General features: G+C 54.8%; 49 non-coding genes across 49 annotated transcripts; 10 read left to right on the top strand and 39 right to left on the bottom strand.

The window, feature by feature from the left end:
- The first annotated feature begins 47 nt into the window (after positions 1 to 47).
- On the top strand, positions 48 to 119 carry Trnag-ucc. Its single transcript has one exon. It is a non-coding gene; the product is annotated as a tRNA-Gly (tRNA).
- A 593-nt stretch (positions 120 to 712) lies between these two features.
- Positions 713 to 786, bottom strand: Trnai-aau. The gene has a single exon. It is a non-coding gene; the product is annotated as a tRNA-Ile (tRNA).
- A 198-nt stretch (positions 787 to 984) lies between these two features.
- Trnae-uuc lies at positions 985 to 1056 on the bottom strand. The gene has a single exon. It is a non-coding gene; the product is annotated as a tRNA-Glu (tRNA).
- Positions 1057 to 1361: 305 nt separating this feature from the next.
- Positions 1362 to 1434, bottom strand: Trnam-cau. Its single transcript has one exon. It is a non-coding gene; the product is annotated as a tRNA-Met (tRNA).
- A 381-nt stretch (positions 1435 to 1815) lies between these two features.
- On the bottom strand, positions 1816 to 1886 carry Trnag-gcc. The gene has a single exon. It is a non-coding gene; the product is annotated as a tRNA-Gly (tRNA).
- Positions 1887 to 2228: 342 nt separating this feature from the next.
- On the top strand, positions 2229 to 2300 carry Trnag-ucc. The gene has a single exon. It is a non-coding gene; the product is annotated as a tRNA-Gly (tRNA).
- Positions 2301 to 2893: 593 nt separating this feature from the next.
- Trnai-aau lies at positions 2894 to 2967 on the bottom strand. The gene has a single exon. It is a non-coding gene; the product is annotated as a tRNA-Ile (tRNA).
- Positions 2968 to 3165: 198 nt separating this feature from the next.
- Positions 3166 to 3237, bottom strand: Trnae-uuc. The gene has a single exon. It is a non-coding gene; the product is annotated as a tRNA-Glu (tRNA).
- Positions 3238 to 3542: 305 nt separating this feature from the next.
- On the bottom strand, positions 3543 to 3615 carry Trnam-cau. The gene has a single exon. It is a non-coding gene; the product is annotated as a tRNA-Met (tRNA).
- A 381-nt stretch (positions 3616 to 3996) lies between these two features.
- On the bottom strand, positions 3997 to 4067 carry Trnag-gcc. The gene has a single exon. It is a non-coding gene; the product is annotated as a tRNA-Gly (tRNA).
- Positions 4068 to 4409: 342 nt separating this feature from the next.
- On the top strand, positions 4410 to 4481 carry Trnag-ucc. The gene has a single exon. It is a non-coding gene; the product is annotated as a tRNA-Gly (tRNA).
- A 593-nt stretch (positions 4482 to 5074) lies between these two features.
- Trnai-aau lies at positions 5075 to 5148 on the bottom strand. Its single transcript has one exon. It is a non-coding gene; the product is annotated as a tRNA-Ile (tRNA).
- Positions 5149 to 5346: 198 nt separating this feature from the next.
- Positions 5347 to 5418, bottom strand: Trnae-uuc. The gene has a single exon. It is a non-coding gene; the product is annotated as a tRNA-Glu (tRNA).
- A 305-nt stretch (positions 5419 to 5723) lies between these two features.
- Trnam-cau lies at positions 5724 to 5796 on the bottom strand. Its single transcript has one exon. It is a non-coding gene; the product is annotated as a tRNA-Met (tRNA).
- A 381-nt stretch (positions 5797 to 6177) lies between these two features.
- On the bottom strand, positions 6178 to 6248 carry Trnag-gcc. Its single transcript has one exon. It is a non-coding gene; the product is annotated as a tRNA-Gly (tRNA).
- A 342-nt stretch (positions 6249 to 6590) lies between these two features.
- Trnag-ucc lies at positions 6591 to 6662 on the top strand. The gene has a single exon. It is a non-coding gene; the product is annotated as a tRNA-Gly (tRNA).
- A 593-nt stretch (positions 6663 to 7255) lies between these two features.
- Positions 7256 to 7329, bottom strand: Trnai-aau. Its single transcript has one exon. It is a non-coding gene; the product is annotated as a tRNA-Ile (tRNA).
- Positions 7330 to 7527: 198 nt separating this feature from the next.
- Positions 7528 to 7599, bottom strand: Trnae-uuc. The gene has a single exon. It is a non-coding gene; the product is annotated as a tRNA-Glu (tRNA).
- Positions 7600 to 7904: 305 nt separating this feature from the next.
- On the bottom strand, positions 7905 to 7977 carry Trnam-cau. The gene has a single exon. It is a non-coding gene; the product is annotated as a tRNA-Met (tRNA).
- Positions 7978 to 8358: 381 nt separating this feature from the next.
- Positions 8359 to 8429, bottom strand: Trnag-gcc. Its single transcript has one exon. It is a non-coding gene; the product is annotated as a tRNA-Gly (tRNA).
- Positions 8430 to 8771: 342 nt separating this feature from the next.
- Trnag-ucc lies at positions 8772 to 8843 on the top strand. Its single transcript has one exon. It is a non-coding gene; the product is annotated as a tRNA-Gly (tRNA).
- A 593-nt stretch (positions 8844 to 9436) lies between these two features.
- Positions 9437 to 9510, bottom strand: Trnai-aau. The gene has a single exon. It is a non-coding gene; the product is annotated as a tRNA-Ile (tRNA).
- A 198-nt stretch (positions 9511 to 9708) lies between these two features.
- Positions 9709 to 9780, bottom strand: Trnae-uuc. Its single transcript has one exon. It is a non-coding gene; the product is annotated as a tRNA-Glu (tRNA).
- A 305-nt stretch (positions 9781 to 10085) lies between these two features.
- On the bottom strand, positions 10086 to 10158 carry Trnam-cau. The gene has a single exon. It is a non-coding gene; the product is annotated as a tRNA-Met (tRNA).
- A 381-nt stretch (positions 10159 to 10539) lies between these two features.
- On the bottom strand, positions 10540 to 10610 carry Trnag-gcc. Its single transcript has one exon. It is a non-coding gene; the product is annotated as a tRNA-Gly (tRNA).
- A 342-nt stretch (positions 10611 to 10952) lies between these two features.
- On the top strand, positions 10953 to 11024 carry Trnag-ucc. The gene has a single exon. It is a non-coding gene; the product is annotated as a tRNA-Gly (tRNA).
- Positions 11025 to 11617: 593 nt separating this feature from the next.
- On the bottom strand, positions 11618 to 11691 carry Trnai-aau. Its single transcript has one exon. It is a non-coding gene; the product is annotated as a tRNA-Ile (tRNA).
- A 198-nt stretch (positions 11692 to 11889) lies between these two features.
- Trnae-uuc lies at positions 11890 to 11961 on the bottom strand. The gene has a single exon. It is a non-coding gene; the product is annotated as a tRNA-Glu (tRNA).
- A 305-nt stretch (positions 11962 to 12266) lies between these two features.
- On the bottom strand, positions 12267 to 12339 carry Trnam-cau. Its single transcript has one exon. It is a non-coding gene; the product is annotated as a tRNA-Met (tRNA).
- A 381-nt stretch (positions 12340 to 12720) lies between these two features.
- On the bottom strand, positions 12721 to 12791 carry Trnag-gcc. Its single transcript has one exon. It is a non-coding gene; the product is annotated as a tRNA-Gly (tRNA).
- Positions 12792 to 13133: 342 nt separating this feature from the next.
- Trnag-ucc lies at positions 13134 to 13205 on the top strand. Its single transcript has one exon. It is a non-coding gene; the product is annotated as a tRNA-Gly (tRNA).
- A 593-nt stretch (positions 13206 to 13798) lies between these two features.
- Trnai-aau lies at positions 13799 to 13872 on the bottom strand. The gene has a single exon. It is a non-coding gene; the product is annotated as a tRNA-Ile (tRNA).
- Positions 13873 to 14070: 198 nt separating this feature from the next.
- Trnae-uuc lies at positions 14071 to 14142 on the bottom strand. The gene has a single exon. It is a non-coding gene; the product is annotated as a tRNA-Glu (tRNA).
- A 305-nt stretch (positions 14143 to 14447) lies between these two features.
- Positions 14448 to 14520, bottom strand: Trnam-cau. The gene has a single exon. It is a non-coding gene; the product is annotated as a tRNA-Met (tRNA).
- Positions 14521 to 14901: 381 nt separating this feature from the next.
- Positions 14902 to 14972, bottom strand: Trnag-gcc. The gene has a single exon. It is a non-coding gene; the product is annotated as a tRNA-Gly (tRNA).
- Positions 14973 to 15314: 342 nt separating this feature from the next.
- On the top strand, positions 15315 to 15386 carry Trnag-ucc. The gene has a single exon. It is a non-coding gene; the product is annotated as a tRNA-Gly (tRNA).
- A 593-nt stretch (positions 15387 to 15979) lies between these two features.
- On the bottom strand, positions 15980 to 16053 carry Trnai-aau. The gene has a single exon. It is a non-coding gene; the product is annotated as a tRNA-Ile (tRNA).
- Positions 16054 to 16251: 198 nt separating this feature from the next.
- Positions 16252 to 16323, bottom strand: Trnae-uuc. Its single transcript has one exon. It is a non-coding gene; the product is annotated as a tRNA-Glu (tRNA).
- Positions 16324 to 16628: 305 nt separating this feature from the next.
- Trnam-cau lies at positions 16629 to 16701 on the bottom strand. Its single transcript has one exon. It is a non-coding gene; the product is annotated as a tRNA-Met (tRNA).
- A 381-nt stretch (positions 16702 to 17082) lies between these two features.
- Trnag-gcc lies at positions 17083 to 17153 on the bottom strand. Its single transcript has one exon. It is a non-coding gene; the product is annotated as a tRNA-Gly (tRNA).
- Positions 17154 to 17495: 342 nt separating this feature from the next.
- On the top strand, positions 17496 to 17567 carry Trnag-ucc. Its single transcript has one exon. It is a non-coding gene; the product is annotated as a tRNA-Gly (tRNA).
- Positions 17568 to 18160: 593 nt separating this feature from the next.
- Trnai-aau lies at positions 18161 to 18234 on the bottom strand. The gene has a single exon. It is a non-coding gene; the product is annotated as a tRNA-Ile (tRNA).
- A 198-nt stretch (positions 18235 to 18432) lies between these two features.
- Positions 18433 to 18504, bottom strand: Trnae-uuc. Its single transcript has one exon. It is a non-coding gene; the product is annotated as a tRNA-Glu (tRNA).
- A 305-nt stretch (positions 18505 to 18809) lies between these two features.
- Trnam-cau lies at positions 18810 to 18882 on the bottom strand. Its single transcript has one exon. It is a non-coding gene; the product is annotated as a tRNA-Met (tRNA).
- A 381-nt stretch (positions 18883 to 19263) lies between these two features.
- Positions 19264 to 19334, bottom strand: Trnag-gcc. Its single transcript has one exon. It is a non-coding gene; the product is annotated as a tRNA-Gly (tRNA).
- Positions 19335 to 19676: 342 nt separating this feature from the next.
- Trnag-ucc lies at positions 19677 to 19748 on the top strand. The gene has a single exon. It is a non-coding gene; the product is annotated as a tRNA-Gly (tRNA).
- A 593-nt stretch (positions 19749 to 20341) lies between these two features.
- Trnai-aau lies at positions 20342 to 20415 on the bottom strand. Its single transcript has one exon. It is a non-coding gene; the product is annotated as a tRNA-Ile (tRNA).
- A 198-nt stretch (positions 20416 to 20613) lies between these two features.
- Trnae-uuc lies at positions 20614 to 20685 on the bottom strand. Its single transcript has one exon. It is a non-coding gene; the product is annotated as a tRNA-Glu (tRNA).
- Positions 20686 to 20990: 305 nt separating this feature from the next.
- Trnam-cau lies at positions 20991 to 21063 on the bottom strand. Its single transcript has one exon. It is a non-coding gene; the product is annotated as a tRNA-Met (tRNA).
- Between the last annotated feature and the right edge of the window lie 18 nt (positions 21064 to 21081).

Below are 21081 nucleotides of genomic sequence, written 5' to 3' on the forward strand. Positions count from 1 at the left end.
CGACTGGCGGGAAGCCGACACAGCGCGGACGCGCGGCGCCCGCTTGTGCGGTGGTGGTGTAATGGTCAGCATAGTTGCCTTCCAAGCAGTTGATCCGGGTTCGATTCCCGGCCACCGCAGCGGGCTTTTAATTTCGCGTATGAGTACTTTTGCCACGCGCTCTTAAATTATTGTTTTTTCGCCCTCTTACTCGCTGCATACCAGCCCTTAGTGTGTCTCGACTTGTCTCGACTTTGCTCAGCTGACGCGAGAGCTGACGCTCTCAAATCGGCCTTTATCAAAACGACAAGCACGAGAAACGACTGAGAGAGCTAAGGAGAGGCGAGGCGATAGACACACAGCACGCCCCCTTCATTTCACGGTGGCGTCTCCCTGACCGAATCGGGCTGTAGCTCCGAAAACAAAGGAGAAACAAAAATAGGAAGTAAAAGTGCAAATAGTGCCCTGTGTTCCCATGCGCTCACCCGCCCAAGTACTGACAAGGGCCAAAGTTGTTACGCATCGGCAATCGGACATTTTCTTTCATTTTCTCTTTATCGGTTGAGAACCAGTGTATTCAAGATATTATGGCCATTGCCGAGTGAATGCTGCAGCGCTTCCCGACGAGTCGGGTTCGGATCCTCTGTCAACTTCCACGCAGGGTGATGATCTTCTGGTCATCACACTCGCCAGCTGAAATCGGCGCTGCCTTTTCGTAGTAGTAAAAGAGTAGTGGCCCGTGGGGGGATCGAACCCACGACCTTCGCGTTATTAGCACGACGCTCTAACCAACTGAGCTAACGGGCCTCGGCAGATGCAGTTGCTCAGCCCTACGCTGGAAACAGGTGGCATGAAGCCATACACCATTTCTATGGTCGTCGTGTGTCTGCTTCCCTAGTCTATATTCTGCTGACGGTCACGAAACAGTAGCTATATTGCGAGCAGGACGGGAAACGGCCGCTCGGACAGCTCAAACCTGTCACGATTCGTGTGGAAAAAATTCCGTTCCGGTACCGGGAATCCAACCCGGGCCTCCTGGGTGAAAGCCAGGTATCCTAGCCACTAGACCACACCGGATGCGGCCGTTTCGTTGGACCGTTCGTACGGTCGCTTGTCGCATTTCGTGTCGAGTGCCGCGTCGGCGCCCCTCTCTCTTTGCGAGCATCTTTGCACATAGTGACTGGCAAGGCGCGCACCTCAAACGTCGCAGAGCAATGCTTTTGGCTTCATGCTCTGCTGGGAGAAGAGGAAAAGGGAAGCTGTAAGTAGCAATAACAGGAAGTAAACATTTTCCCGCTGAAGCGTTGAAACGTTGTGGATAACAAACAAGAAATACGTTGGCGCCCTAGCAACAGCACCACCATCAGTCACAGAAAATTAAATGCCCCGGGTGAGGATCGAACTCACGACCTTAAGATTATGAGACTTACGCGCTGCCTACTGCGCTACCGAGGCACGGGTGCACCGCTTGTCCTGCAAACTGGGTAAATGCCGTACCCAATATTAGACGTAGAGACACTGTACTTCCTGGATAACGTGTTCTGTTGCTACACGTGCACTGCCGGCCCAGTTGATTGCGGTGCTGCTGCAGCTGTTGCAACGATAGGCAGCACTCCTTGTCGTTAAAGTTCAGAGCCTCGGAGGCACCCGGACCCGGCAACTTGTGAGGCCAGGCCGACGCTAGTCTGTAGAACATGATGCGAGCGTCCTAGTGGGGACCCGCGAGTGCTGCGTTCTCGGTCCTTCTCAAGGGAAATCCAGCTACACATTCTTGTGGATCGTGCATCTCAAGCGCTCAAGCCACGCGGCAGCATCATCGCGGGAAAAGCAAAATGATGCATCGGCCGGGAATCGAACCCGGGCCGCCCGCGTGGCAGGCGAGCATTCTACCACTGAACCACCGATGCTGGGGCCAGCGGTAACTTGACGCTGCTTCCCGAGCAGATGTCTCAAGGGAAAGTGGGACTGCCGTCAAGCGCCGTAGCATTCTGTGGGAAAGATGCTGCAGACGCTGAATCCTGCACTGCACTGCTTAAAAATGCCGCCAGAACGCGGTCCTCTGCGTACTCTTGCGTCGCCGGCGCCCAACTCTTGCCAAAGGATGCGAAATGTGCGCGGATACGCTGTCCGAATGCGTCTGGATGTGCTCCCCTAGCCTGCCTCGAAATGCGCCTGCCAGGTACGATCACCTTCCGCCGCTGCCGACTGGCGGGAAGCCGACACAGCGCGGACGCGCGGCGCCCGCTTGTGCGGTGGTGGTGTAATGGTCAGCATAGTTGCCTTCCAAGCAGTTGATCCGGGTTCGATTCCCGGCCACCGCAGCAGGCTTTTAATTTCGCGTATGAGTACTTTTGCCACGCGCTCTTAAATTATTGTTTTTTCGCCCTCTTACTCGCTGCATACCAGCCCTTAGTGTGTCTCGACTTGTCTCGACTTTGCTCAGCTGACGCGAGAGCTGACGCTCCCAAATCGGCCTTTATCAAAACGACAAGCACGAGAAACGACTGAGAGAGCTAAGGAGAGGCGAGGCGATAGACACACAGCACGCCCCCTTCATTTCACGGTGGCGTCTCCCTGACCGAATCGGGCTGTAGCTCCGAAAACAAAGGAGAAACAAAAATAGGAAGTAAAAGTGCAAATAGTGCCCTGTGTTCCCATGCGCTCACCCGCCCAAGTACTGACAAGGGCCAAAGTTGTTACGCATCGGCAATCGGACATTTTCTTTCATTTTCTCTTTATCGGTTGAGAACCAGTGTATTCAAGATATTATGGCCATTGCCGAGTGAATGCTGCAGCGCTTCCCGACGAGTCGGGTTCGGATCCTCTGTCAACTTCCACGCAGGGTGATGATCTTCTGGTCATCACACTCGCCAGCTGAAATCGGCGCTGCCTTTTCGTAGTAGTAAAAGAGTAGTGGCCCGTGGGGGGATCGAACCCACGACCTTCGCGTTATTAGCACGACGCTCTAACCAACTGAGCTAACGGGCCTCGGCAGATGCAGTTGCTCAGCCCTACGCTGGAAACAGGTGGCATGAAGCCATACACCATTTCTATGGTCGTCGTGTGTCTGCTTCCCTAGTCTATATTCTGCTGACGGTCACGAAACAGTAGCTATATTGCGAGCAGGACGGGAAACGGCCGCTCGGACAGCTCAAACCTGTCACGATTCGTGTGGAAAAAATTCCGTTCCGGTACCGGGAATCGAACCCGGGCCTCCTGGGTGAAAGCCAGGTATCCTAGCCACTAGACCACACCGGATGCGGCCGTTTCGTTGGACCGTTCGTACGGTCGCTTGTCGCATTTCGTGTCGAGTGCCGCGTCGGCGCCCCTCTCTCTTTGCGAGCATCTTTGCACATAGTGACTGGCAAGGCGCGCACCTCAAACGTCGCAGAGCAATGCTTTTGGCTTCATGCTCTGCTGGGAGAAGAGGAAAAGGGAAGCTGTAAGTAGCAATAACAGGAAGTAAACATTTTCCCGCTGAAGCGTTGAAACGTTGTGGATAACAAACAAGAAATACGTTGGCGCCCTAGCAACAGCACCACCATCAGTCACAGAAAATTAAATGCCCCGGGTGAGGATCGAACTCACGACCTTAAGATTATGAGACTTACGCGCTGCCTACTGCGCTACCGAGGCACGGGTGCACCGCTTGTCCTGCAAACTGGGTAAATGCCGTACCCAATATTAGACGTAGAGACACTGTACTTCCTGGATAACGTGTTCTGTTGCTACACGTGCACTGCCGGCCCAGTTGATTGCGGTGCTGCTGCAGCTGTTGCAACGATAGGCAGCACTCCTTGTCGTTAAAGTTCAGAGCCTCGGAGGCACCCGGACCCGGCAACTTGTGAGGCCAGGCCGACGCTAGTCTGTAGAACATGATGCGAGCGTCCTAGTGGGGACCCGCGAGTGCTGCGTTCTCGGTCCTTCTCAAGGGAAATCCAGCTACACATTCTTGTGGATCGTGCATCTCAAGCGCTCAAGCCACGCGGCAGCATCATCGCGGGAAAAGCAAAATGATGCATCGGCCGGGAATCGAACCCGGGCCGCCCGCGTGGCAGGCGAGCATTCTACCACTGAACCACCGATGCTGGGGCCAGCGGTAACTTGACGCTGCTTCCCGAGCAGATGTCTCAAGGGAAAGTGGGACTGCCGTCAAGCGCCGTAGCATTCTGTGGGAAAGATGCTGCAGACGCTGAATCCTGCACTGCACTGCTTAAAAATGCCGCCAGAACGCGGTCCTCTGCGTACTCTTGCGTCGCCGGCGCCCAACTCTTGCCAAAGGATGCGAAATGTGCGCGGATACGCTGTCCGAATGCGTCTGGATGTGCTCCCCTAGCCTGCCTCGAAATGCGCCTGCCAGGTACGATCACCTTCCGCCGCTGCCGACTGGCGGGAAGCCGACACAGCGCGGACGCGCGGCGCCCGCTTGTGCGGTGGTGGTGTAATGGTCAGCATAGTTGCCTTCCAAGCAGTTGATCCGGGTTCGATTCCTGGCCACCGCAGCAGGCTTTTAATTTCGCGTATGAGTACTTTTGCCACGCGCTCTTAAATTATTGTTTTTTCGCCCTCTTACTCGCTGCATACCAGCCCTTAGTGTGTCTCGACTTGTCTCGACTTTGCTCAGCTGACGCGAGAGCTGACGCTCTCAAATCGGCCTTTATAAAAACGACAAGCACGAGAAACGACTGAGAGAGCTAAGGAGAGGCGAGGCGATAGACACACAGCACGCCCCCTTCATTTCACGGTGGCGTCTCCCTGACCGAATCGGGCTGTAGCTCCGAAAACAAAGGAGAAACAAAAATAGGAAGTAAAAGTGCAAATAGTGCCCTGTGTTCCCATGCGCTCACCCGCCCAAGTACTGACAAGGGCCAAAGTTGTTACGCATCGGCAATCGGACATTTTCTTTCATTTTCTCTTTATCGGTTGAGAACCAGTGTATTCAAGATATTATGGCCATTGCCGAGTGAATGCTGCAGCGCTTCCCGACGAGTCGGGTTCGGATCCTCTGTCAACTTCCACGCAGGGTGATGATCTTCTGGTCATCACACTCGCCAGCTGAAATCGGCGCTGCCTTTTCGTAGTAGTAAAAGAGTAGTGGCCCGTGGGGGGATCGAACCCACGACCTTCGCGTTATTAGCACGACGCTCTAACCAACTGAGCTAACGGGCCTCGGCAGATGCAGTTGCTCAGCCCTACGCTGGAAACAGGTGGCATGAAGCCATACACCATTTCTATGGTCGTCGTGTGTCTGCTTCCCTAGTCTATATTCTGCTGACGGTCACGAAACAGTAGCTATATTGCGAGCAGGACGGGAAACGGCCGCTCGGACAGCTCAAACCTGTCACGATTCCTGTGGAAAAAATTCCGTTCCGGTACCGGGAATCGAACCCGGGCCTCCTGGGTGAAAGCCAGGTATCCTAGCCACTAGACCACACCGGATGCGGCCGTTTCGTTGGACCGTTCGTACGGTCGCTTGTCGCATTTCGTGTCGAGTGCCGCGTCGGCGCCCCTCTCTCTTTGCGAGCATCTTTGCACATAGTGACTGGCAAGGCGCGCACCTCAAACGTCGCAGAGCAATGCTTTTGGCTTCATGCTCTGCTGGGAGAAGAGGAAAAGGGAAGCTGTAAGTAGCAATAACAGGAAGTAAACATTTTCCCGCTGAAGCGTTGAAACGTTGTGGATAACAAACAAGAAATACGTTGGCGCCCTAGCAACAGCACCACCATCAGTCACAGAAAATTAAATGCCCCGGGTGAGGATCGAACTCACGACCTTAAGATTATGAGACTTACGCGCTGCCTACTGCGCTACCGAGGCACGGGTGCACCGCTTGTCCTGCAAACTGGGTAAATGCCGTACCCAATATTAGACGTAGAGACACTGTACTTCCTGGATAACGTGTTCTGTTGCTACACGTGCACTGCCGGCCCAGTTGATTGCGGTGCTGCTGCAGCTGTTGCAACGATAGGCAGCACTCCTTGTCGTTAAAGTTCAGAGCCTCGGAGGCACCCGGACCCGGCAACTTGTGAGGCCAGGCCGACGCTAGTCTGTAGAACATGATGCGAGCGTCCTAGTGGGGACCCGCGAGTGCTGCGTTCTCGGTCCTTCTCAAGGGAAATCCAGCTACACATTCTTGTGGATCGTGCATCTCAAGCGCTCAAGCCACGCGGCAGCATCATCGCGGGAAAAGCAAAATGATGCATCGGCCGGGAATCGAACCCGGGCCGCCCGCGTGGCAGGCGAGCATTCTACCACTGAACCACCGATGCTGGGGCCAGCGGTAACTTGACGCTGCTTCCCGAGCAGATGTCTCAAGGGAAAGTGGGACTGCCGTCAAGCGCCGTAGCATTCTGTGGGAAAGATGCTGCAGACGCTGAATCCTGCACTGCACTGCTTAAAAATGCCGCCAGAACGCGGTCCTCTGCGTACTCTTGCGTCGCCGGCGCCCAACTCTTGCCAAAGGATGCGAAATGTGCGCGGATACGCTGTCCGAATGCGTCTGGATGTGCTCCCCTAGCCTGCCTCGAAATGCGCCTGCCAGGTACGATCACCTTCCGCCGCTGCCGACTGGCGGGAAGCCGACACAGCGCGGACGCGCGGCGCCCGCTTGTGCGGTGGTGGTGTAATGGTCAGCATAGTTGCCTTCCAAGCAGTTGATCCGGGTTCGATTCCTGGCCACCGCAGCAGGCTTTTAATTTCGCGTATGAGTACTTTTGCCACGCGCTCTTAAATTATTGTTTTTTCGCCCTCTTACTCGCTGCATACCAGCCCTTAGTGTGTCTCGACTTGTCTCGACTTTGCTCAGCTGACGCGAGAGCTGACGCTCTCAAATCGGCCTTTATAAAAACGACAAGCACGAGAAACGACTGAGAGAGCTAAGGAGAGGCGAGGCGATAGACACACAGCACGCCCCCTTCATTTCACGGTGGCGTCTCCCTGACCGAATCGGGCTGTAGCTCCGAAAACAAAGGAGAAACAAAAATAGGAAGTAAAAGTGCAAATAGTGCCCTGTGTTCCCATGCGCTCACCCGCCCAAGTACTGACAAGGGCCAAAGTTGTTACGCATCGGCAATCGGACATTTTCTTTCATTTTCTCTTTATCGGTTGAGAACCAGTGTATTCAAGATATTATGGCCATTGCCGAGTGAATGCTGCAGCGCTTCCCGACGAGTCGGGTTCGGATCCTCTGTCAACTTCCACGCAGGGTGATGATCTTCTGGTCATCACACTCGCCAGCTGAAATCGGCGCTGCCTTTTCGTAGTAGTAAAAGAGTAGTGGCCCGTGGGGGGATCGAACCCACGACCTTCGCGTTATTAGCACGACGCTCTAACCAACTGAGCTAACGGGCCTCGGCAGATGCAGTTGCTCAGCCCTACGCTGGAAACAGGTGGCATGAAGCCATACACCATTTCTATGGTCGTCGTGTGTCTGCTTCCCTAGTCTATATTCTGCTGACGGTCACGAAACAGTAGCTATATTGCGAGCAGGACGGGAAACGGCCGCTCGGACAGCTCAAACCTGTCACGATTCCTGTGGAAAAAATTCCGTTCCGGTACCGGGAATCGAACCCGGGCCTCCTGGGTGAAAGCCAGGTATCCTAGCCACTAGACCACACCGGATGCGGCCGTTTCGTTGGACCGTTCGTACGGTCGCTTGTCGCATTTCGTGTCGAGTGCCGCGTCGGCGCCCCTCTCTCTTTGCGAGCATCTTTGCACATAGTGACTGGCAAGGCGCGCACCTCAAACGTCGCAGAGCAATGCTTTTGGCTTCATGCTCTGCTGGGAGAAGAGGAAAAGGGAAGCTGTAAGTAGCAATAACAGGAAGTAAACATTTTCCCGCTGAAGCGTTGAAACGTTGTGGATAACAAACAAGAAATACGTTGGCGCCCTAGCAACAGCACCACCATCAGTCACAGAAAATTAAATGCCCCGGGTGAGGATCGAACTCACGACCTTAAGATTATGAGACTTACGCGCTGCCTACTGCGCTACCGAGGCACGGGTGCACCGCTTGTCCTGCAAACTGGGTAAATGCCGTACCCAATATTAGACGTAGAGACACTGTACTTCCTGGATAACGTGTTCTGTTGCTACACGTGCACTGCCGGCCCAGTTGATTGCGGTGCTGCTGCAGCTGTTGCAACGATAGGCAGCACTCCTTGTCGTTAAAGTTCAGAGCCTCGGAGGCACCCGGACCCGGCAACTTGTGAGGCCAGGCCGACGCTAGTCTGTAGAACATGATGCGAGCGTCCTAGTGGGGACCCGCGAGTGCTGCGTTCTCGGTCCTTCTCAAGGGAAATCCAGCTACACATTCTTGTGGATCGTGCATCTCAAGCGCTCAAGCCACGCGGCAGCATCATCGCGGGAAAAGCAAAATGATGCATCGGCCGGGAATCGAACCCGGGCCGCCCGCGTGGCAGGCGAGCATTCTACCACTGAACCACCGATGCTGGGGCCAGCGGTAACTTGACGCTGCTTCCCGAGCAGATGTCTCAAGGGAAAGTGGGACTGCCGTCAAGCGCCGTAGCATTCTGTGGGAAAGATGCTGCAGACGCTGAATCCTGCACTGCACTGCTTAAAAATGCCGCCAGAACGCGGTCCTCTGCGTACTCTTGCGTCGCCGGCGCCCAACTCTTGCCAAAGGATGCGAAATGTGCGCGGATACGCTGTCCGAATGCGTCTGGATGTGCTCCCCTAGCCTGCCTCGAAATGCGCCTGCCAGGTACGATCACCTTCCGCCGCTGCCGACTGGCGGGAAGCCGACACAGCGCGGACGCGCGGCGCCCGCTTGTGCGGTGGTGGTGTAATGGTCAGCATAGTTGCCTTCCAAGCAGTTGATCCGGGTTCGATTCCTGGCCACCGCAGCAGGCTTTTAATTTCGCGTATGAGTACTTTTGCCACGCGCTCTTAAATTATTGTTTTTTCGCCCTCTTACTCGCTGCATACCAGCCCTTAGTGTGTCTCGACTTGTCTCGACTTTGCTCAGCTGACGCGAGAGCTGACGCTCTCAAATCGGCCTTTATAAAAACGACAAGCACGAGAAACGACTGAGAGAGCTAAGGAGAGGCGAGGCGATAGACACACAGCACGCCCCCTTCATTTCACGGTGGCGTCTCCCTGACCGAATCGGGCTGTAGCTCCGAAAACAAAGGAGAAACAAAAATAGGAAGTAAAAGTGCAAATAGTGCCCTGTGTTCCCATGCGCTCACCCGCCCAAGTACTGACAAGGGCCAAAGTTGTTACGCATCGGCAATCGGACATTTTCTTTCATTTTCTCTTTATCGGTTGAGAACCAGTGTATTCAAGATATTATGGCCATTGCCGAGTGAATGCTGCAGCGCTTCCCGACGAGTCGGGTTCGGATCCTCTGTCAACTTCCACGCAGGGTGATGATCTTCTGGTCATCACACTCGCCAGCTGAAATCGGCGCTGCCTTTTCGTAGTAGTAAAAGAGTAGTGGCCCGTGGGGGGATCGAACCCACGACCTTCGCGTTATTAGCACGACGCTCTAACCAACTGAGCTAACGGGCCTCGGCAGATGCAGTTGCTCAGCCCTACGCTGGAAACAGGTGGCATGAAGCCATACACCATTTCTATGGTCGTCGTGTGTCTGCTTCCCTAGTCTATATTCTGCTGACGGTCACGAAACAGTAGCTATATTGCGAGCAGGACGGGAAACGGCCGCTCGGACAGCTCAAACCTGTCACGATTCGTGTGGAAAAAATTCCGTTCCGGTACCGGGAATCGAACCCGGGCCTCCTGGGTGAAAGCCAGGTATCCTAGCCACTAGACCACACCGGATGCGGCCGTTTCGTTGGACCGTTCGTACGGTCGCTTGTCGCATTTCGTGTCGAGTGCCGCGTCGGCGCCCCTCTCTCTTTGCGAGCATCTTTGCACATAGTGACTGGCAAGGCGCGCACCTCAAACGTCGCAGAGCAATGCTTTTGGCTTCATGCTCTGCTGGGAGAAGAGGAAAAGGGAAGCTGTAAGTAGCAATAACAGGAAGTAAACATTTTCCCGCTGAAGCGTTGAAACGTTGTGGATAACAAACAAGAAATACGTTGGCGCCCTAGCAACAGCACCACCATCAGTCACAGAAAATTAAATGCCCCGGGTGAGGATCGAACTCACGACCTTAAGATTATGAGACTTACGCGCTGCCTACTGCGCTACCGAGGCACGGGTGCACCGCTTGTCCTGCAAACTGGGTAAATGCCGTACCCAATATTAGACGTAGAGACACTGTACTTCCTGGATAACGTGTTCTGTTGCTACACGTGCACTGCCGGCCCAGTTGATTGCGGTGCTGCTGCAGCTGTTGCAACGATAGGCAGCACTCCTTGTCGTTAAAGTTCAGAGCCTCGGAGGCACCCGGACCCGGCAACTTGTGAGGCCAGGCCGACGCTAGTCTGTAGAACATGATGCGAGCGTCCTAGTGGGGACCCGCGAGTGCTGCGTTCTCGGTCCTTCTCAAGGGAAATCCAGCTACACATTCTTGTGGATCGTGCATCTCAAGCGCTCAAGCCACGCGGCAGCATCATCGCGGGAAAAGCAAAATGATGCATCGGCCGGGAATCGAACCCGGGCCGCCCGCGTGGCAGGCGAGCATTCTACCACTGAACCACCGATGCTGGGGCCAGCGGTAACTTGACGCTGCTTCCCGAGCAGATGTCTCAAGGGAAAGTGGGACTGCCGTCAAGCGCCGTAGCATTCTGTGGGAAAGATGCTGCAGACGCTGAATCCTGCACTGCACTGCTTAAAAATGCCGCCAGAACGCGGTCCTCTGCGTACTCTTGCGTCGCCGGCGCCCAACTCTTGCCAAAGGATGCGAAATGTGCGCGGATACGCTGTCCGAATGCGTCTGGATGTGCTCCCCTAGCCTGCCTCGAAATGCGCCTGCCAGGTACGATCACCTTCCGCCGCTGCCGACTGGCGGGAAGCCGACACAGCGCGGACGCGCGGCGCCCGCTTGTGCGGTGGTGGTGTAATGGTCAGCATAGTTGCCTTCCAAGCAGTTGATCCGGGTTCGATTCCTGGCCACCGCAGCAGGCTTTTAATTTCGCGTATGAGTACTTTTGCCACGCGCTCTTAAATTATTGTTTTTTCGCCCTCTTACTCGCTGCATACCAGCCCTTAGTGTGTCTCGACTTGTCTCGACTTTGCTCAGCTGACGCGAGAGCTGACGCTCTCAAATCGGCCTTTATAAAAACGACAAGCACGAGAAACGACTGAGAGAGCTAAGGAGAGGCGAGGCGATAGACACACAGCACGCCCCCTTCATTTCACGGTGGCGTCTCCCTGACCGAATCGGGCTGTAGCTCCGAAAACAAAGGAGAAACAAAAATAGGAAGTAAAAGTGCAAATAGTGCCCTGTGTTCCCATGCGCTCACCCGCCCAAGTACTGACAAGGGCCAAAGTTGTTACGCATCGGCAATCGGACATTTTCTTTCATTTTCTCTTTATCGGTTGAGAACCAGTGTATTCAAGATATTATGGCCATTGCCGAGTGAATGCTGCAGCGCTTCCCGACGAGTCGGGTTCGGATCCTCTGTCAACTTCCACGCAGGGTGATGATCTTCTGGTCATCACACTCGCCAGCTGAAATCGGCGCTGCCTTTTCGTAGTAGTAAAAGAGTAGTGGCCCGTGGGGGGATCGAACCCACGACCTTCGCGTTATTAGCACGACGCTCTAACCAACTGAGCTAACGGGCCTCGGCAGATGCAGTTGCTCAGCCCTACGCTGGAAACAGGTGGCATGAAGCCATACACCATTTCTATGGTCGTCGTGTGTCTGCTTCCCTAGTCTATATTCTGCTGACGGTCACGAAACAGTAGCTATATTGCGAGCAGGACGGGAAACGGCCGCTCGGACAGCTCAAACCTGTCACGATTCCTGTGGAAAAAATTCCGTTCCGGTACCGGGAATCGAACCCGGGCCTCCTGGGTGAAAGCCAGGTATCCTAGCCACTAGACCACACCGGATGCGGCCGTTTCGTTGGACCGTTCGTACGGTCGCTTGTCGCATTTCGTGTCGAGTGCCGCGTCGGCGCCCCTCTCTCTTTGCGAGCATCTTTGCACATAGTGACTGGCAAGGCGCGCACCTCAAACGTCGCAGAGCAATGCTTTTGGCTTCATGCTCTGCTGGGAGAAGAGGAAAAGGGAAGCTGTAAGTAGCAATAACAGGAAGTAAACATTTTCCCGCTGAAGCGTTGAAACGTTGTGGATAACAAACAAGAAATACGTTGGCGCCCTAGCAACAGCACCACCATCAGTCACAGAAAATTAAATGCCCCGGGTGAGGATCGAACTCACGACCTTAAGATTATGAGACTTACGCGCTGCCTACTGCGCTACCGAGGCACGGGTGCACCGCTTGTCCTGCAAACTGGGTAAATGCCGTACCCAATATTAGACGTAGAGACACTGTACTTCCTGGATAACGTGTTCTGTTGCTACACGTGCACTGCCGGCCCAGTTGATTGCGGTGCTGCTGCAGCTGTTGCAACGATAGGCAGCACTCCTTGTCGTTAAAGTTCAGAGCCTCGGAGGCACCCGGACCCGGCAACTTGTGAGGCCAGGCCGACGCTAGTCTGTAGAACATGATGCGAGCGTCCTAGTGGGGACCCGCGAGTGCTGCGTTCTCGGTCCTTCTCAAGGGAAATCCAGCTACACATTCTTGTGGATCGTGCATCTCAAGCGCTCAAGCCACGCGGCAGCATCATCGCGGGAAAAGCAAAATGATGCATCGGCCGGGAATCGAACCCGGGCCGCCCGCGTGGCAGGCGAGCATTCTACCACTGAACCACCGATGCTGGGGCCAGCGGTAACTTGACGCTGCTTCCCGAGCAGATGTCTCAAGGGAAAGTGGGACTGCCGTCAAGCGCCGTAGCATTCTGTGGGAAAGATGCTGCAGACGCTGAATCCTGCACTGCACTGCTTAAAAATGCCGCCAGAACGCGGTCCTCTGCGTACTCTTGCGTCGCCGGCGCCCAACTCTTGCCAAAGGATGCGAAATGTGCGCGGATACGCTGTCCGAATGCGTCTGGATGTGCTCCCCTAGCCTGCCTCGAAATGCGCCTGCCAGGTACGATCACCTTCCGCCGCTGCCGACTGGCGGGAAGCCGACACAGCGCGGACGCGCGGCGCCCGCTTGTGCGGTGGTGGTGTAATGGTCAGCATAGTTGCCTTCCAAGCAGTTGATCCGGGTTCGATTCCTGGCCACCGCAGCAGGCTTTTAATTTCGCGTATGAGTACTTTTGCCACGCGCTCTTAAATTATTGTTTTTTCGCCCTCTTACTCGCTGCATACCAGCCCTTAGTGTGTCTCGACTTGTCTCGACTTTGCTCAGCTGACGCGAGAGCTGACGCTCTCAAATCGGCCTTTATAAAAACGACAAGCACGAGAAACGACTGAGAGAGCTAAGGAGAGGCGAGGCGATAGACACACAGCACGCCCCCTTCATTTCACGGTGGCGTCTCCCTGACCGAATCGGGCTGTAGCTCCGAAAACAAAGGAGAAACAAAAATAGGAAGTAAAAGTGCAAATAGTGCCCTGTGTTCCCATGCGCTCACCCGCCCAAGTACTGACAAGGGCCAAAGTTGTTACGCATCGGCAATCGGACATTTTCTTTCATTTTCTCTTTATCGGTTGAGAACCAGTGTATTCAAGATATTATGGCCATTGCCGAGTGAATGCTGCAGCGCTTCCCGACGAGTCGGGTTCGGATCCTCTGTCAACTTCCACGCAGGGTGATGATCTTCTGGTCATCACACTCGCCAGCTGAAATCGGCGCTGCCTTTTCGTAGTAGTAAAAGAGTAGTGGCCCGTGGGGGGATCGAACCCACGACCTTCGCGTTATTAGCACGACGCTCTAACCAACTGAGCTAACGGGCCTCGGCAGATGCAGTTGCTCAGCCCTACGCTGGAAACAGGTGGCATGAAGCCATACACCATTTCTATGGTCGTCGTGTGTCTGCTTCCCTAGTCTATATTCTGCTGACGGTCACGAAACAGTAGCTATATTGCGAGCAGGACGGGAAACGGCCGCTCGGACAGCTCAAACCTGTCACGATTCCTGTGGAAAAAATTCCGTTCCGGTACCGGGAATCGAACCCGGGCCTCCTGGGTGAAAGCCAGGTATCCTAGCCACTAGACCACACCGGATGCGGCCGTTTCGTTGGACCGTTCGTACGGTCGCTTGTCGCATTTCGTGTCGAGTGCCGCGTCGGCGCCCCTCTCTCTTTGCGAGCATCTTTGCACATAGTGACTGGCAAGGCGCGCACCTCAAACGTCGCAGAGCAATGCTTTTGGCTTCATGCTCTGCTGGGAGAAGAGGAAAAGGGAAGCTGTAAGTAGCAATAACAGGAAGTAAACATTTTCCCGCTGAAGCGTTGAAACGTTGTGGATAACAAACAAGAAATACGTTGGCGCCCTAGCAACAGCACCACCATCAGTCACAGAAAATTAAATGCCCCGGGTGAGGATCGAACTCACGACCTTAAGATTATGAGACTTACGCGCTGCCTACTGCGCTACCGAGGCACGGGTGCACCGCTTGTCCTGCAAACTGGGTAAATGCCGTACCCAATATTAGACGTAGAGACACTGTACTTCCTGGATAACGTGTTCTGTTGCTACACGTGCACTGCCGGCCCAGTTGATTGCGGTGCTGCTGCAGCTGTTGCAACGATAGGCAGCACTCCTTGTCGTTAAAGTTCAGAGCCTCGGAGGCACCCGGACCCGGCAACTTGTGAGGCCAGGCCGACGCTAGTCTGTAGAACATGATGCGAGCGTCCTAGTGGGGACCCGCGAGTGCTGCGTTCTCGGTCCTTCTCAAGGGAAATCCAGCTACACATTCTTGTGGATCGTGCATCTCAAGCGCTCAAGCCACGCGGCAGCATCATCGCGGGAAAAGCAAAATGATGCATCGGCCGGGAATCGAACCCGGGCCGCCCGCGTGGCAGGCGAGCATTCTACCACTGAACCACCGATGCTGGGGCCAGCGGTAACTTGACGCTGCTTCCCGAGCAGATGTCTCAAGGGAAAGTGGGACTGCCGTCAAGCGCCGTAGCATTCTGTGGGAAAGATGCTGCAGACGCTGAATCCTGCACTGCACTGCTTAAAAATGCCGCCAGAACGCGGTCCTCTGCGTACTCTTGCGTCGCCGGCGCCCAACTCTTGCCAAAGGATGCGAAATGTGCGCGGATACGCTGTCCGAATGCGTCTGGATGTGCTCCCCTAGCCTGCCTCGAAATGCGCCTGCCAGGTACGATCACCTTCCGCCGCTGCCGACTGGCGGGAAGCCGACACAGCGCGGACGCGCGGCGCCCGCTTGTGCGGTGGTGGTGTAATGGTCAGCATAGTTGCCTTCCAAGCAGTTGATCCGGGTTCGATCCCCGGCCACCGCAGCAGGCTTTTAATTTCGCGTATGAGTACTTTTGCCACGCGCTCTTAAATTATTGTTTTTTCGCCCTCTTACTCGCTGCATACCAGCCCTTAGTGTGTCTCGACTTGTCTCGACTTTGCTCAGCTGACGCGAGAGCTGACGCTCTCAAATCGGCCTTTATCAAAACGACAAGCACGAGAAACGACTGAGAGAGCTAAGGAGAGGCGAGGCGATAGACACACAGCACGCCCCCTTCATTTCACGGTGGCGTCTCCCTGACCGAATCGGGCTGTAGCTCCGAAAACAAAGGAGAAACAAAAATAGGAAGTAAAAGTGCAAATAGTGCCCTGTGTTCCCATGCGCTCACCCGCCCAAGTACTGACAAGGGCCAAAGTTGTTACGCATCGGCAATCGGACATTTTCTTTCATTTTCTCTTTATCGGTTGAGAACCAGTGTATTCAAGATATTATGGCCATTGCCGAGTGAATGCTGCAGCGCTTCCCGACGAGTCGGGTTCGGATCCTCTGTCAACTTCCACGCAGGGTGATGATCTTCTGGTCATCACACTCGCCAGCTGAAATCGGCGCTGCCTTTTCGTAGTAGTAAAAGAGTAGTGGCCCGTGGGGGGATCGAACCCACGACCTTCGCGTTATTAGCACGACGCTCTAACCAACTGAGCTAACGGGCCTCGGCAGATGCAGTTGCTCAGCCCTACGCTGGAAACAGGTGGCATGAAGCCATACACCATTTCTATGGTCGTCGTGTGTCTGCTTCCCTAGTCTATATTCTGCTGACGGTCACGAAACAGTAGCTATATTGCGAGCAGGACGGGAAACGGCCGCTCGGACAGCTCAAACCTGTCACGATTCCTGTGGAAAAAATTCCGTTCCGGTACCGGGAATCGAACCCGGGCCTCCTGGGTGAAAGCCAGGTATCCTAGCCACTAGACCACACCGGATGCGGCCGTTTCGTTGGACCGTTCGTACGGTCGCTTGTCGCATTTCGTGTCGAGTGCCGCGTCGGCGCCCCTCTCTCTTTGCGAGCATCTTTGCACATAGTGACTGGCAAGGCGCGCACCTCAAACGTCGCAGAGCAATGCTTTTGGCTTCATGCTCTGCTGGGAGAAGAGGAAAAGGGAAGCTGTAAGTAGCAATAACAGGAAGTAAACATTTTCCCGCTGAAGCGTTGAAACGTTGTGGATAACAAACAAGAAATACGTTGGCGCCCTAGCAACAGCACCACCATCAGTCACAGAAAATTAAATGCCCCGGGTGAGGATCGAACTCACGACCTTAAGATTATGAGACTTACGCGCTGCCTACTGCGCTACCGAGGCACGGGTGCACCGCTTGTCCTGCAAACTGGGTAAATGCCGTACCCAATATTAGACGTAGAGACACTGTACTTCCTGGATAACGTGTTCTGTTGCTACACGTGCACTGCCGGCCCAGTTGATTGCGGTGCTGCTGCAGCTGTTGCAACGATAGGCAGCACTCCTTGTCGTTAAAGTTCAGAGCCTCGGAGGCACCCGGACCCGGCAACTTGTGAGGCCAGGCCGACGCTAGTCTGTAGAACATGATGCGAGCGTCCTAGTGGGGACCCGCGAGTGCTGCGTTCTCGGTCCTTCTCAAGGGAAATCCAGCTACACATTCTTGTGGATCGTGCATCTCAAGCGCTCAAGCCACGCGGCAGCATCATCGCGGGAAAAGCAAAATGATGCATCGGCCGGGAATCGAACCCGGGCCGCCCGCGTGGCAGGCGAGCATTCTACCACTGAACCACCGATGCTGGGGCCAGCGGTAACTTGACGCTGCTTCCCGAGCAGATGTCTCAAGGGAAAGTGGGACTGCCGTCAAGCGCCGTAGCATTCTGTGGGAAAGATGCTGCAGACGCTGAATCCTGCACTGCACTGCTTAAAAATGCCGCCAGAACGCGGTCCTCTGCGTACTCTTGCGTCGCCGGCGCCCAACTCTTGCCAAAGGATGCGAAATGTGCGCGGATACGCTGTCCGAATGCGTCTGGATGTGCTCCCCTAGCCTGCCTCGAAATGCGCCTGCCAGGTACGATCACCTTCCGCCGCTGCCGACTGGCGGGAAGCCGACACAGCGCGGACGCGCGGCGCCCGCTTGTGCGGTGGTGGTGTAATGGTCAGCATAGTTGCCTTCCAAGCAGTTGATCCGGGTTCGATTCCTGGCCACCGCAGCAGGCTTTTAATTTCGCGTATGAGTACTTTTGCCACGCGCTCTTAAATTATTGTTTTTTCGCCCTCTTACTCGCTGCATACCAGCCCTTAGTGTGTCTCGACTTGTCTCGACTTTGCTCAGCTGACGCGAGAGCTGACGCTCTCAAATCGGCCTTTATAAAAACGACAAGCACGAGAAACGACTGAGAGAGCTAAGGAGAGGCGAGGCGATAGACACACAGCACGCCCCCTTCATTTCACGGTGGCGTCTCCCTGACCGAATCGGGCTGTAGCTCCGAAAACAAAGGAGAAACAAAAATAGGAAGTAAAAGTGCAAATAGTGCCCTGTGTTCCCATGCGCTCACCCGCCCAAGTACTGACAAGGGCCAAAGTTGTTACGCATCGGCAATCGGACATTTTCTTTCATTTTCTCTTTATCGGTTGAGAACCAGTGTATTCAAGATATTATGGCCATTGCCGAGTGAATGCTGCAGCGCTTCCCGACGAGTCGGGTTCGGATCCTCTGTCAACTTCCACGCAGGGTGATGATCTTCTGGTCATCACACTCGCCAGCTGAAATCGGCGCTGCCTTTTCGTAGTAGTAAAAGAGTAGTGGCCCGTGGGGGGATCGAACCCACGACCTTCGCGTTATTAGCACGACGCTCTAACCAACTGAGCTAACGGGCCTCGGCAGATGCAGTTGCTCAGCCCTACGCTGGAAACAGGTGGCATGAAGCCATACACCATTTCTATGGTCGTCGTGTGTCTGCTTCCCTAGTCTATATTCTGCTGACGGTCACGAAACAGTAGCTATATTGCGAGCAGGACGGGAAACGGCCGCTCGGACAGCTCAAACCTGTCACGATTCCTGTGGAAAAAATTCCGTTCCGGTACCGGGAATCGAACCCGGGCCTCCTGGGTGAAAGCCAGGTATCCTAGCCACTAGACCACACCGGATGCGGCCGTTTCGTTGGACCGTTCGTACGGTCGCTTGTCGCATTTCGTGTCGAGTGCCGCGTCGGCGCCCCTCTCTCTTTGCGAGCATCTTTGCACATAGTGACTGGCAAGGCGCGCACCTCAAACGTCGCAGAGCAATGCTTTTGGCTTCATGCTCTGCTGGGAGAAGAGGAAAAGGGAAGCTGTAAGTAGCAATAACAGGAAGTAAACATTTTCCCGCTGAAGCGTTGAAACGTTGTGGATAACAAACAAGAAATACGTTGGCGCCCTAGCAACAGCACCACCATCAGTCACAGAAAATTAAATGCCCCGGGTGAGGATCGAACTCACGACCTTAAGATTATGAGACTTACGCGCTGCCTACTGCGCTACCGAGGCACGGGTGCACCGCTTGTCCTGCAAACTGGGTAAATGCCGTACCCAATATTAGACGTAGAGACACTGTACTTCCTGGATAACGTGTTCTGTTGCTACACGTGCACTGCCGGCCCAGTTGATTGCGGTGCTGCTGCAGCTGTTGCAACGATAGGCAGCACTCCTTGTCGTTAAAGTTCAGAGCCTCGGAGGCACCCGGACCCGGCAACTTGTGAGGCCAGGCCGACGCTAGTCTGTAGAACATGATGCGAGCGTCCTAGTGGGGACCCGCGAGTGCTGCGTTCTCGGTCCTTCTCAAGGGAAATCCAGCTACACATTCTTGTGGATCGTGCATCTCAAGCGCTCAAGCCACGCGGCAGCATCATCGCGGGAAAAGCAAAATGATGCATCGGCCGGGAATCGAACCCGGGCCGCCCGCGTGGCAGGCGAGCATTCTACCACTGAACCACCGATGCTGGGGCCAGCGGTAACTTGACGCTGCTTCCCGAGCAGATGTCTCAAGGGAAAGTGGGACTGCCGTCAAGCGCCGTAGCATTCTGTGGGAAAGATGCTGCAGACGCTGAATCCTGCACTGCACTGCTTAAAAATGCCGCCAGAACGCGGTCCTCTGCGTACTCTTGCGTCGCCGGCGCCCAACTCTTGCCAAAGGATGCGAAATGTGCGCGGATACGCTGTCCGAATGCGTCTGGATGTGCTCCCCTAGCCTGCCTCGAAATGCGCCTGCCAGGTACGATCACCTTCCGCCGCTGCCGACTGGCGGGAAGCCGACACAGCGCGGACGCGCGGCGCCCGCTTGTGCGGTGGTGGTGTAATGGTCAGCATAGTTGCCTTCCAAGCAGTTGATCCGGGTTCGATTCCTGGCCACCGCAGCAGGCTTTTAATTTCGCGTATGAGTACTTTTGCCACGCGCTCTTAAATTATTGTTTTTTCGCCCTCTTACTCGCTGCATACCAGCCCTTAGTGTGTCTCGACTTGTCTCGACTTTGCTCAGCTGACGCGAGAGCTGACGCTCTCAAATCGGCCTTTATAAAAACGACAAGCACGAGAAACGACTGAGAGAGCTAAGGAGAGGCGAGGCGATAGACACACAGCACGCCCCCTTCATTTCACGGTGGCGTCTCCCTGACCGAATCGGGCTGTAGCTCCGAAAACAAAGGAGAAACAAAAATAGGAAGTAAAAGTGCAAATAGTGCCCTGTGTTCCCATGCGCTCACCCGCCCAAGTACTGACAAGGGCCAAAGTTGTTACGCATCGGCAATCGGACATTTTCTTTCATTTTCTCTTTATCGGTTGAGAACCAGTGTATTCAAGATATTATGGCCATTGCCGAGTGAATGCTGCAGCGCTTCCCGACGAGTCGGGTTCGGATCCTCTGTCAACTTCCACGCAGGGTGATGATCTTCTGGTCATCACACTCGCCAGCTGAAATCGGCGCTGCCTTTTCGTAGTAGTAAAAGAGTAGTGGCCCGTGGGGGGATCGAACCCACGACCTTCGCGTTATTAGCACGACGCTCTAACCAACTGAGCTAACGGGCCTCGGCAGATGCAGTTGCTCAGCCCTACGCTGGAAACAGGTGGCATGAAGCCATACACCATTTCTATGGTCGTCGTGTGTCTGCTTCCCTAGTCTATATTCTGCTGACGGTCACGAAACAGTAGCTATATTGCGAGCAGGACGGGAAACGGCCGCTCGGACAGCTCAAACCTGTCACGATTCGTGTGGAAAAAATTCCGTTCCGGTACCGGGAATCGAACCCGGGCCTCCTGGGTGAAAGCCAGGTATCCTAGCCACTAGACCACACCGGATGCGGCCGTTTCGTTGGACCGTTCGTACGGTCGCTTGTCGCATTTCGTGTCGAGTGCCGCGTCGGCGCCCCTCTCTCTTTGCGAGCATCTTTGCACATAGTGACTGGCAAGGCGCGCACCTCAAACGTCGCAGAGCAATGCTTTTGGCTTCATGCTCTGCTGGGAGAAGAGGAAAAGGGAAGCTGTAAGTAGCAATAACAGGAAGTAAACATTTTCCCGCTGAAGCGTTGAAACGTTGTGGATAACAAACAAGAAATACGTTGGCGCCCTAGCAACAGCACCACCATCAGTCACAGAAAATTAAATGCCCCGGGTGAGGATCGAACTCACGACCTTAAGATTATGAGACTTACGCGCTGCCTACTGCGCTACCGAGGCACGGGTGCACCGCTTGTC

Source organism: Schistocerca piceifrons, unplaced genomic scaffold (assembly GCF_021461385.2).
Source record: "Schistocerca piceifrons isolate TAMUIC-IGC-003096 unplaced genomic scaffold, iqSchPice1.1 HiC_scaffold_572, whole genome shotgun sequence".
NCBI classification, from domain to species: domain Eukaryota; kingdom Metazoa; phylum Arthropoda; class Insecta; order Orthoptera; family Acrididae; genus Schistocerca; species Schistocerca piceifrons.